At 40.3% G+C, this 12,510-nt stretch overlaps 1 protein-coding gene across 4 annotated transcripts in view; it reads left to right on the forward strand.

Moving 5' to 3' along the window:
• SORCS1 (sortilin related VPS10 domain containing receptor 1) overlaps positions 1 to 12,510 on the forward strand; it is a 497,412-nt gene that overhangs the window by 436,645 nt on the left and 48,257 nt on the right. The window lies entirely within an intron of this gene.

Below are 12,510 nucleotides of genomic sequence, written 5' to 3' on the forward strand. Positions count from 1 at the left end.
TTTATGGTGACAGAGATGACAATAATTATTACCTTTGAAGGGGGCATGGCGGGGAGGATTTTAGGGGTATTGGCAGTTTTAAAGTTCTTGGTGATTAATAAATGCATTCACTTTGTAAAATTCAAGTTGTGTATTTAATAATATGCATATTTTCTTTACGTATACTGTGTTCAACAAAAAACTTGCTTAAAAATCATTTTAGAAATTCAAATAAAACACTTTGTATTTAGGTCTTTAAACAATAAAGAAAAAGAAAACTGTTAGGGAGGGATTCATTTTCTAGGCCAGTCCTATATTCAGTGGTAAAGGTGAGGGTCCCTTTCCCAGACGTAAGGAACCTGATTACGATACTCAGAAAGAACGTCATCTTTTGAAGCAGCAGATGTCAATGCTGGAGCAGGATTCAGAATTTAGATTTTTATTTCATTTTGAAGAGTACAGTAGAGTAAGATCTGAAACGACATCAATCCTGGCCCGCTCTAACCTCTGTACACCCTCCAGGGACATAGGCCAAGCTCTCATCTGTTCAGTGTTGCTTTCCATGTAACCAAGATGATCAGGCATCTCAAACTTGGCTGAGTGATGTGGGAACAGATTGGGGAATCTGGTTCTAAGATGTGTAAATTCATGCCTTCTGGGCTCAAAAAGGGAAAAAAAAAAAAAGTCAGTTCATTCCACTCGAGTGGGCAAAGCTACAGCAGCAGGGAGGAAGCTGCTGCCTTCAGCTGTCAGACCTGGCCCCTTGACACTCTCTCCTCCTAGTGCAGAGCTCCACGCCATACGGACTGTCCCCATATCAGGAGATCCTGGAGACCTCACATTTGATTGTGAGTTTCTGTACTAATGAGTCACAAACTCTCCGTAAAGAAACAACCTCAAGTTCTCTGTTAGTCTCTGGATTATATACATGGCTGAGGCGTGTGATGAACAATGCAGAATACAGGACAGCAGAGTGTTTCAGGGAAGCTGAGGAGCATTGAATTTGACACAATAACAATTTAGATATCCAGCACTGATTGAGCACTAACTATGGTCCAGTTTGTGAGTGCCTTCACGGACTGTCTCATTTAGATCCCACAGCAGCCCTATGCGAGTAAGTACTGACATTATCATGATCATTTCATAGATGGCACAGCTGAAACACAGAAAAGGAGAGGAACTCACCTAAGGTCACACAGCTACTAAGTAAGGGAGCCAGGAGTCAAATCCAGGATCTATTGTTTCCTGCCTTTCTATTGCTTCTCTATGGTGGAAACAACCGTTTTCTGGCAAAGAACTTCATGTAGTTCCTTAGGCTCCCTAGAAACTCTTGGCAGGTGGTAACAAGGATCAAGGAGTAGAAAGAATAGGGAGAATTATCTACGCCCAAGCCAGTCTGGGCTGTGGCTGCTGCTGTACTCTTAGACACTCGTCAATAAGTAAACCAAGACTTTCCTCCTGGATTTTCTGAGAATATTCTCATGGCTTGAGATCAGCTTATTGAAAACCATTTCAGCAAAGAGAGAGGGCAGATCCTCTCTTGGGTGTCCTCCTCTTTGCAAAACTATGCCTTTATTGAATGGCTACACTGTATCTAGTGCTATTTTATCCATTCTAAAGAATGTTGGAAAACAGAATATGAATGCAGTACTTGAGGACTTTAATATCCATGTATACCAAACTTCTCCAGAGGCTTACGTATGAATTAGACTATAAAATTGCTTAATTAAATTTAAAACAAAAACAAACAAACCCCTGAGATGTGCTACTGGTAATACATGGGTTCTTTACATCCTCCTCAGAATTTCTATGAGTTCACTTCTCATTTGAATTTGTTGCTCCTAAATTTACTTTGAATAGAGTGTCTGACTTGCCCCCATACCTAGTGCCAGTTCTTTATAACAATAGGAATATTAATGCCATGCTTCTGATGCCCCTAAAGCAGAAAGTCCTCCAAGTGCCAAGGGGACTGAGAGGTCCCTGCTACATTTTGATATGACACAGTAGTGTGATTAACGAGATATGGGCAGAAGACTCTCCAAGCCAGTATAATATTTTATCATTTGGGCACCAAAGATCATGCTTCTGTGTCTCATGGTTTATTCCTGGTTCACCTTTCTTCTCTAGACTTGTCTCCTGTCTGTGGGGCTAGGTTGGGCTAGGGACTGATGCAACCCCCCCTTTCTTTGTCCCCAGTGACTTGCATCCAATCCCCTCTGTGTAGGTTCCATTTCCTATGCACATCAGCTACAGCTTTAGAGACCTGAGGAGACAACTGTTCCACCAACTAGTTAGATGTGTGTGTTTATTTGTTCTTCAACAAATATTTTAGGGTTCCAGTTATGTGTCATGTGCTTCTCATTTATGTGTAGACATATTTCAGCTTGTGGAACGGCATGTTTTGGGTTAACTAGGACCTCTGCTGTATCAAGTTTTAAGTAAAAATCTAAACACACAAAATAGAAAATACTGAATATTTTGTATTCATTCAAAAAAATAAAGTTAATTTACTGAATTACATATAATAATAATCTATGTTAGATTATTATAAATACCTATGTCTATATTACTAATCTATAATAGCAATCATCTTTTTGCCATCTCCCAATAAATGATCAATATTATTAAGGTAGGAATCATGTCCTGCCTGGTTGCAGCTCTAGCACCTCTGCCTACCATGCCTACAATATTGATAGGAACTCAATAAATGTGTGTGGATTTGGATAGGGTTCCCCAAGGAGTGTAAAGATAAAGCCTAAACTTAAAAAAAGAAAAGGCTCTTAAAATTTGAGTAACAGCCCAAACACATTAAAGTCTTCATCTGAAATCTAAATCCCTTCCTTTATTCTGTTCTAGTGCATGTCCTAATTCTAATGTAAGACTATCAATGAACACCTTGCTAAAACCAGAGCAAAGAAGAGAACTTCTTATTGACTGAAGATAATCAAATGCTAAGCACACTGATGCTAGCTTGTAACTCCATGCATGATAGTATGTACCTGAGTGAAAATTTTGCAGATGTGACAAATGCAGGGACTGAAATCTCTCTTTGTAAGTAGCATGCGAGGCTACCCCCCACGTCTAGGTGACACAATGACTCTATAACACAAATCCTTCAGAATCCTACAGCTTGGTTACTCAGAGAACCACATAATTCTGTTGAAGTTGATGAAAAGCCCCCTTGTTGGGAACCCCATCCCTGCTGCTTTGAGGGTTCTCTCCAAATAGACCATAATGAAAGAATCTTCATTAGCACCAACAAGGCAAAGGAGCCAGTCTTGCTTCCATCTCAGACTCACTCATTGTGACAGATCCAAGAACACACACATGCGCGTGCACACACACACACACTCACACTCACACTATGTGTTCATGCATCATTGTTTTCTTAAGGACAAAGAATGTTGATCCAGGGATCAACCAGGAGGGGAGAGGAGGAATCCATGAAGTTGTGTTTAGGAAGCCAAACATTTTACATTTTACGACACCTGAATTTTAGGAAGCCAATCGAAGGTGTTTTGCAGTAAGACCCCAGCATCCAAAGAGAGGTAGCATCTCTCTGTCTGGAGACTTGCTTAAGATGGATGTCCTCTGGACCACTAATGAGCACCTAATGAGTCTACAGACTTTCAATGTGATAACTCGGCTTTCTAGAGAAATCCAGTGTGAGAACCTGAAGGCACAGGATGGATGGCAAAGGGCCTAATCAGTCTTAAGAACTCAACAAAACTGATTTAGAAGGCATTCATTTGAGAGGACTGCTAGACGGAAGTAGTGTCTGCACATTACAGGAGATAATTAAATCTGTTTTAAACAGCTGTAAGAATAAAGAGATGCAATTCACTGCATAATTTAAGACTTTTAAATTAAATCTGAGGCAAGGGACTAAAATTAAAAACTTTGATCCGTATCTCATTGTTTTAATACTTCAATTTACATACAAAGACTGGAACTTAATAAGGAAAATTCATGATGATAACTTCTTCTGTGAGATTTAACTCCAAAACCTGAAGGCTGTGTCCTCATTAAATGGATTTCAATGAGCTGTAATTTCACATACATTGAAAGACTTATGGCCCCATAAAAGTAACCACAATGTAATAACACTTTATAAATACTGCAGGATGCTGCCAGCCATCGGATGGTAGAGAAGATGACTTTTGATAAAAAATTTTTTATGTGTGACATTCATCTGTTGAATTGATAAAGGCATCTGACCTACTTTTCCATCTGGAGAAAGAGTTGGCATAAAGAGTTAGCAGGAGTGTTAAGCCCAGGCAGGTATCACTTTCTAAGCCAGCCCAGATCCGACTCAGAAGATTCAGCTGTTTTCTTCTTCCACACAAAGGAATGGGAGCTGATTTCAATGAGCCAAGGAGATTTAAGAGGCTTTCTCATGTATTATTCCTTACTCCATTCAGCTTTATTCTCTCTGACTCTAGCAAAGTAATTGAGCCACTTCATTTCTTCTTCCTTGTTGCTTCAGGTTAAAAAGGCAAGGAGGAAACGAGGCAGGCATTGCAGGTTGTCTTTAGCCAGAGGCCTGTTGCCTGAAGTTCAGGTTGGATTCAGGTTAGCAACTCTCTCTAAAGTTCCACTTTTCTCACCTCTCAATACTGGTCCACATATGCTGATGTATTTCTGTTCTTTAGGGTTTCAGAAAGTAGATGTTTGCAAAGAACTTCAGTCTGCCTTGACAAGCAGAGAGAGAACTTGGCTCATTACTGAGAATTCCAGTACAGTGAATATCCCAAGGGCAGGAGTAATGAAATAGTCTTCAGTTTGGATTTGCAATCTTTCAACCTGTCTGCTTCAGGCTCTCCAACACAGGTGTCCACCCCTTGAATCAGGGCTTCACCAAACCACACAATTCTTGCCCAAGTGTGAAACTTCCTTGGGTTTCTGGCTTTGCACTTAGCCATTCGTTATTCTATGACTCTGTGTCTTACCAGCTCACTCCTCAGTGCAATCCACCTTTCATGTGCAATGGGAAGTCTCCATCAGGTAACACACCACTTGGGTAAGTGCTGCATCTTTGCCTGAGAGCGGAGATGATTTCAGCAACCTGGAGAGATGTTGGAATATGTATGGATGTCCAGTAACGCCAATTACAAGAATAATAGTTATAAAAATGGCAGGTTATCTGGACTAGAAACGATAACTAGAATCATTATCATTCTGCCCATCTTCAATTTATAAGCAAAGAAGTTTAAGGTCCAATTGTAAAATACATTTCAAGGGACATTTAACTGGGTCTTCTAACTCCCAAGTCACCACCTGCCTTCTGTAGAACACCTCTTCCACATACAGTGCCTCTGCAGACCTCTGTAAAGTCACTTAGATCTCAAAACAACCTGATAACTTGGAAAAGTGTTGAAGTGACATCCAGGACAAGAAATCATATAATCATTTCATAGGCAGGATCTTATGACTCAAGTCCACCAAGTGAAGCCAGATATAAAAATTCTTAAAGCTATTTAAAAATGTTGACAGCATAGCATAAAACAGGGTAGTAATTCCAGTGTTTCCATTGTTGTTGTAGTTATTGTTGGTGGTGGGGGGAGGGTGTGTGTGTGTGTGTGTGTATGTGTGAGAGTGCATGCACACGTGCCATCGTTGGTTAATGTGGTGTTCACCAGTCTAACAGTGTGATCTCTGGGTGGTATGATTATGAGCAATTTGAATTTTCTTCTTCTAAGTTTTATATATGTTCTACATTTTTCTCAAGGAATTCATCATGGCTTTTCTCTCTTTGTTATTCCTTCTTCTGATTAGGTTAACATATTTCTATTTATATACTTTAAAACTAGAAAAAACTCACTTAGATTTATTCCTAAAGGAATCTTCCGACTATATGACATCCCTGAATGTTTACTTTTAGAGTGATTTTTAAAAGTCATTCAAGAGCATTTCTACAGCTTATGTCATTTGGCATCTCTATAGTTTTCCTGCCAAAACCTGCTGGGGTGATGCCTGAAGCTACCATGTGGTGGTAACAGCATACAATTTCTTTTACCACCTTAAAAGTGTTTCCAAAGCACAATGCATCAAGGTTCTGACTTCTCTATACCACAATGTCTAGATGGAGTAAGGAGGCCTCTGCTTATAGTCATTTATCTTCTTACACAAGCCGGGTGTTCCTCCTGATTTATGGTATTCTGTTCTGTTCTAAGCCAGACACTAAGTAGAAAATACATAAAAAAAGAAATTTGGAAATAAAAGTTGCTGTTTATTTAAACACATGGTGCTACAGCTTATTTGTAAGTGAAGGGTTAAGCCATTCTGTGATGTTCCAATGAGAAGCTCTTAGTCTGAATATTAGATCCAGAAGTATTTCGATATTCAGTTAGTCAAGTTCCCAGGATTACAGTCCTCAAAGAAAGGTCCAGCCATCTGCATTTCATCAGAGAGAAGGTAAAATATGCACCCAATCAAATTATTTGGTGGGTCTGTAGTCTGGTCCTTCTGGCATCACTGGCCTTGAGTTTTCTGGTGAAAGTATAAAACCCCATGGACCACCTCCTCACTGTTATGAGTGTTCTCCCTTTAGGTCAGAGCATCCAAGTTCACTGCTGCTTTTGCTCACAGAGAAGCCCAAGGTTCTACACACTTGGAGAGATGCCTGTGCTATTGAAAAGCATTTCTGAATAGGCAAGAGAAGGAGGTTGATTCTATATTTTGCAATTGTGCCGATATCTAGATGTCTTGGGATTATGTCTGGAGCCCAGTTTTTGAAACTAAAAAGAAGCCCATAGGACATGCTTCATACCAGACTGCCAGGAAGCACCCTCCCAGCTGATCTGGTGAGGCAGCCTTAGCTTTCAGCAATGGTAGTAACTCTTGGCAGGGATGCCAGAGAGGACCAAGAACTAGGAACAGAAGGTAAGGCATGTGCAACTTGCCGTTTATCATAGACTGGTGTTGTCCTGTGCTAGGACTCAGTTGACTGTTATAAAACGGCAGATCCAACACAATTTCAGCAGTTGATTCCTGGTTACAGCCATCTCACTCTGCCAAACGTTCATATCACCAGAGGTCTTCACAAATATGCTTTGCAGCTTCCATGGTATTTTATAGAGCCTGACATATTACACCAGGCTCCTCTTACATCACTATTTAATGAAGAATTTGATCTATGCTGGCATTCCTCTAAAGGTTTTTTATACTGAAGCTTACAAACGCTCTCTGGTTTTACATATCAGTCAGTCCATTCTTCAGCATCCATCTGGGAATAAGCACATTGGAATAGTTTGAGTGTCTTCTGAACAAGAAGTGGTAGTGCTGAACTCGGAGTTAAGAAGAGCTTGGTTCAAAGTAATCTTCTGACTCTAGCCAAATTTTAACAGTCTTTTAGGTCTGAGTCTTTTAGGGTCAACGATTTGATGAGAAACTAGAGAGAAAACAGTTGTTATTATTTCTGGGACAGAAAACTTTTAAGAAATGTTCTCTATCTTTTCCCTTAGTGACCATCAGGGGATGTTCTAGAACAGTCTTAACTTGCACAGTTCATGTAAGAAGTCACATGCCAGAGTTCAGTCTTATCGAATAAGCGCAAGGCGGGTAGCGTTTCTCTCCATGAACTCCTTTCCACCAGCTGAAAAAAATCTCTTCTTTGGAGGCCAGAGCAACATCATACCATAGTTCTCTCCTTTTCTGTTTCTTGTTGAGACCTTGCCAATCTGAGTCTAAAGTTGCTAACCTGAGTCGCATACCCTGGAGTAGGACGTGCAAGGCAAACGTGAATTATTTTTTGTTTTTCAAATTTATTTTATTGAAGTATAATTGATTTACAGTGTTGTGTTAATTTCTGCTGTAAAATGATTTAGTTATACATGTATATACATTCTTATTCATATTCTTTTCCATTATGGTTTATCACAGGATGTTGCATGTAGTTCCCTGTGCTATACAGTAGGACCTTATCCATTCTATATATAATGGTTTGCATCTGCTAATCCCAAATTCCCACCCCATCCCTCCTCCACTCCCCTCCCCCTTGGCAACCACAAGTCTGTTCTCTATGTCTATGAGTCTGTTTCTGTTTCATAGACAAGTTCATTTGTGTCATATTTTCGATTCTGTATATGTGATATCATATGTTGTCTTTCTCTTTCTGACTAACTTCACTTAGTATGATAATCTCTAGGTCCATCCGTGTTGCAGCAAATGGCATTATTTCATTCTTTTTTATGGCTGAGTAGTATTCCATTGTATATATGTACCACATCTTCTTTATCCATTCATCTGTCAATGGACATTTAAGTTGTTTCCATGTCTTGACTATTGTGAATAGTGCTGCTCTGAACATGGGGGTGCGTGTCTCTTTTTGAATTATAGCTTTGTCCAGATACATGCCTAGGAGTGGGAATGCTGGACCATGTGGTAACTCTATTTTTAGTTTTTTGAGGACCCTCCCTGTTATTTTTCACAGTGGCTGCACCACTTTACATCCCCCACAAGTGGATTATTTTTATTTCACATTCCCCACCCTGCGCAAATACCTGTAGCCGTAAGAAGAAGAGGCTGAAATGTCTGATTTTTGTTTCCGGCATTTAATGCTGCCTAGTGATAACTTGTTCAAATATTGCAGTTAAAAGAACATTAAAATAACAGAAATCCAAAACCAAAGTTGACTATCCCATGATCAATCTAACCGATGTCTGTGTTACCTCTCGGTTATTTCCTATGTACTTACTCAATATTTAAATCTTTACAGTAACAGTAGGGATAAAGTGTTGTGTTTTGTGATGTTTCTTGTGTTATCCTGTACTCCACCGCTCCTTTTAAACTTGGTGAAATATTTATTTCCCCTCCTTTACTCCTCTCTTTTAACCCTGCTGTTCTTCCTCTGCCCCTCACTTCACCACTGGGGTAGTCAGTGTTAACAGGCTGGGTTATTTTAACCAGCACATGTAAACACATACAGACTTACAGTACATATACTGTGTTATTTTATGCATTTAAAAAACAGGTTAAACCTGGTGTACCCCCAAAAAAATAAAGAAAAAAAAAAAAAAAAACAGGTTATACTGTAGATGTTTCACTTTGATGTATTTTTGGCTGCATAAACTTTAAGGCACCTTCCAAGACTGAATTTCAGTAAAACCTGAGTCAGGCCCACGCTCGAGCTTTGCAAGGACCAGCCTCTGACAAACGAGTCCAGTTTCTGTCTGCAGTGGCTCCCTGATGCCTTCAGGAGCGTCTTGGAGTCTCATTTCTGTACTGAGGCTGTCAGTGTTGAGTTACTGTAGCGTTTGTTTTCCCATTTTTCTCTGAAGCCCCGTTACAGGAACTGATAGGTTCACACACCTTTCATTCCTCAGGTTAATCTTGGCTTCATTGTGGCTCTTTGATATATTTGTTTTTCTATTACAGAAGTCATTGTTGCCCTTGGAGAATCCCCGTATGGATTTCACATGGCTTTTGTGCCTTTTGGGCACTTCTTTTGAGCTAGTATTCTCAATTCTTCGTCTATATTAGGGCATGTGACTAAGTGGAATTAGGTCTAAAGAATTTTATGTGACAGTCTAGATATTTCCCAGCCTACATTGTGTTTCAGGAACAGTGACTTGTCATTTATTATTGAATACATAATAAGTACCTCTCAATGATACACAAGATTTTTCTGATTACTAATTATGACTGCCTGTTGTTTCCCATATTATCTATCTTCTTTATGGGTTGAACATGACACTGCTTCGCCCAAAGGAAGACATCAGGGTAGTGTATGGAATTCACGACAACCCATCTTTCTACCTGTAAGCGAAAATATTGTTGGAGGGGGAAACAGTCAAAGCCAGGAATTGAGTCCAACAAGAAAAGAAAGTGAGGCTTGCCTTTGTTATCACCTTTCTCTCACTCTGAAAGGCATTCCAAGTAAATTCCAATTAAAGAAGCTCAACAAGGACTGAGCTGCAGGTAGAGTTAAACCACAGATCATCTTAGACCTGTTTTTAAGCCTCTCACCAGCTGTGGGACTTTTGGCATCTTGTTTAACCTGTCTGTGCCCCCAGTTCTCCTGGTATAGCAAATAGAAATAACATCTTCCCTTGCTATGAATATCTCACACAGGTCCTAATGGCCAAATGAGATGATAAATAAGAAAGCACTTTGATGAACAAACAAGTTCGTAATGCACAATATTCAAATTTTAGTTTTTCTTTCTTTTTTAAAATTTCAGAAAGTATTGAACAGAAAAGAATCATCTGCATGCACTGTGTTAGGTACTGAGGATGCAGCCCTTAAGGACTCATCTCAGTCCTTTATACAAACTACCCTCATATTATCCAGCAACTCGTTTTCCTAGAGAAATAGCCTTGACCGAGTGTGCTGTGGGACTTTTGTGATTATGCACCAGTCACTAACAGTGAGTTTAGTTCTTCCGTTCCTGGCCCTGTTAATGCACCCTTAGCACTTAGAATCCTACAATATCCTGGGAAACGTTCACCATTGTGCCGAGATGGGATAAGAATGGCATCAGCTTGTGCTGCACTGTATTCATCTTCAGACGGAGTCGGTCACAAGAAAACCTGACGTTCAACAGTCTGAAACAGTGGGTCTCCACCTTTGGGGCAGCCAGCATCAGCTGTGGGGCTTTTCAGGCCACAGCATGGCCAAGCATCCTCCCCAGAGGTCCCGAACCAGGAGGTAGACTTTGATGATAACTGGGCATCAGCTTTTTTTCTTTTAATTTCTGTAAGAGTTATTGATATCAAAGGCTGAGATTCACTGATTTTGAAACCAGTAAACTATGGGAATTAATTTTGGCAGGAAGGTGAATGTAATTTCCCGTTGCAACTCATATATCAATCTACCTATCTTCTACCCTGAACTATCCCCTAATTGGCTTCCCAGAATACTCGGCTTCCTTCCAAAGCATCCTCCATATTGTAGCCAGAATGATTTTTTTGAATTAAAAATATTATCATACCATCTTCCCCAAACCCCTGCTTCAAACACTTTGATGTCTTCCAGTTGCTCTTAGGAGAAAGATCGAAGTCAGAAACTTGGCCCACAAGTCCTAGAATGTCATTGTCTCCCCTCCAGTCTAATTTCACATGTTCCTAATGTGTCTGTATCGTCACCTTCCTGTAACTGTACCACCCCCTTCTGCCACAGGGCCTTTGCACGTTAGGTTCCCTCTGTCCCCATCACCACTTTCTTCACCTCCATCTCACTCGCTCATGTCCTTTGGTTAATTTCTTTCCTTCAAGCTTTCTCAGATATCACTCCTTCTGGGAAGTCTTTCTTGAAGTTTAATCTGTGATATATATAGAGAACATTGTCAGCCATGGAGAATTAGGAATGCTATCAGACTGACAGACAGTGGACATCCACACAGAACTTGGGAGGAATTTCAAGTAACAGACAAGAGGTCTAAGTCCAGGCCCCTGCAAGGAGAGAGGTGAATACCAGACAGAAAGACAAGGCAAGGTAGACTCAAGCAGTGGCAGCCAAAGCTGTACTTTCCCCAGTCGAGTGGGTAGCTGCTCTCTCTCAGTGGAGGCTCAAGTAAAATCAGCTGAGAGTTGAATCTCCCTCCATCTTATCGCAGATGCTGACCCTACCTGATGTCCACTGTGTCTCCACACAGAACCCTATGCCTCTCTTTCCCTCTCTCTGTCTCTCAACCTCTTTCTCTCTCAGAAACTATATTGCTTGTTTCATTCCATAGATAACCTGGCTAACTCTAGATACTCCTGGTATTTCCCTGAGACACTTGTCCCAAATAACGTGAGTAGATTTTATGGTGGGTTCTTCCTCCATGCCCAGACATAGAGGTGGCTGGCAGCAATTCTGTTGAAAATCCAGAAAACACGGGAGGAAACTGACCAGAAACAGAATGAGAAATTGATCAGTCCAGTTTGGTTGTCCAAATGAAGGACAAGTCAGCAAGAATGGCTGACATTTATGTTTATTAGTGAAGGGAATCCAAGTAATTACACAGTGTCTGGGCTTGTGGGTATTTGATTTGTAATTTTGTATGCAGTTTCTTTTTCTCACCCTAAGGTAGAATTTTTGCCCATGTCCTTACTGAGTATGAGCTGCCGTGTACCCCCTCACACGATGCTTGGCTGGGCACAGATCAGAAGAGTAGGTCACAGAGATTCATAGGATTTGAACTGCTTTTCCTTTCCCTGTGAATTAATCTTTTAAATGTCAGCATTTTAAACTTGCCCTTTTCAAAAACTATGATACCGTATGAACCTTACTTAATTGAAAATACGTTTCTAGTTCAAAGGTTTTTTGTCGCCCCCCCCCGCCCCCGCCAAAATGGGAAAAGCTAACAAAACAAAAAAACTTGTTAAAGGATGGGCTGTCTGTGAAGGATGCTGGGTTTTGTCAGTTTTGCTAAGAAACTTTGTTCCTTAAGAATCTCAGCTAATTCCACAGGCTATTTCTTTTTTACAGGTCTGGGATTTTTATAAAGCAGACTTTATAATTCTCCTGCCTACTTGTGGGAAATTTAGAATCATATGATTCCAGTCAAGGGATATAGGAGGTCTTTTACAGCTGTATTGTTTTTACAGT

This window comes from Hippopotamus amphibius, chromosome 5 (genome assembly GCF_030028045.1).
Source record: "Hippopotamus amphibius kiboko isolate mHipAmp2 chromosome 5, mHipAmp2.hap2, whole genome shotgun sequence".
Lineage (NCBI taxonomy): Eukaryota > Metazoa > Chordata > Mammalia > Artiodactyla > Hippopotamidae > Hippopotamus > Hippopotamus amphibius.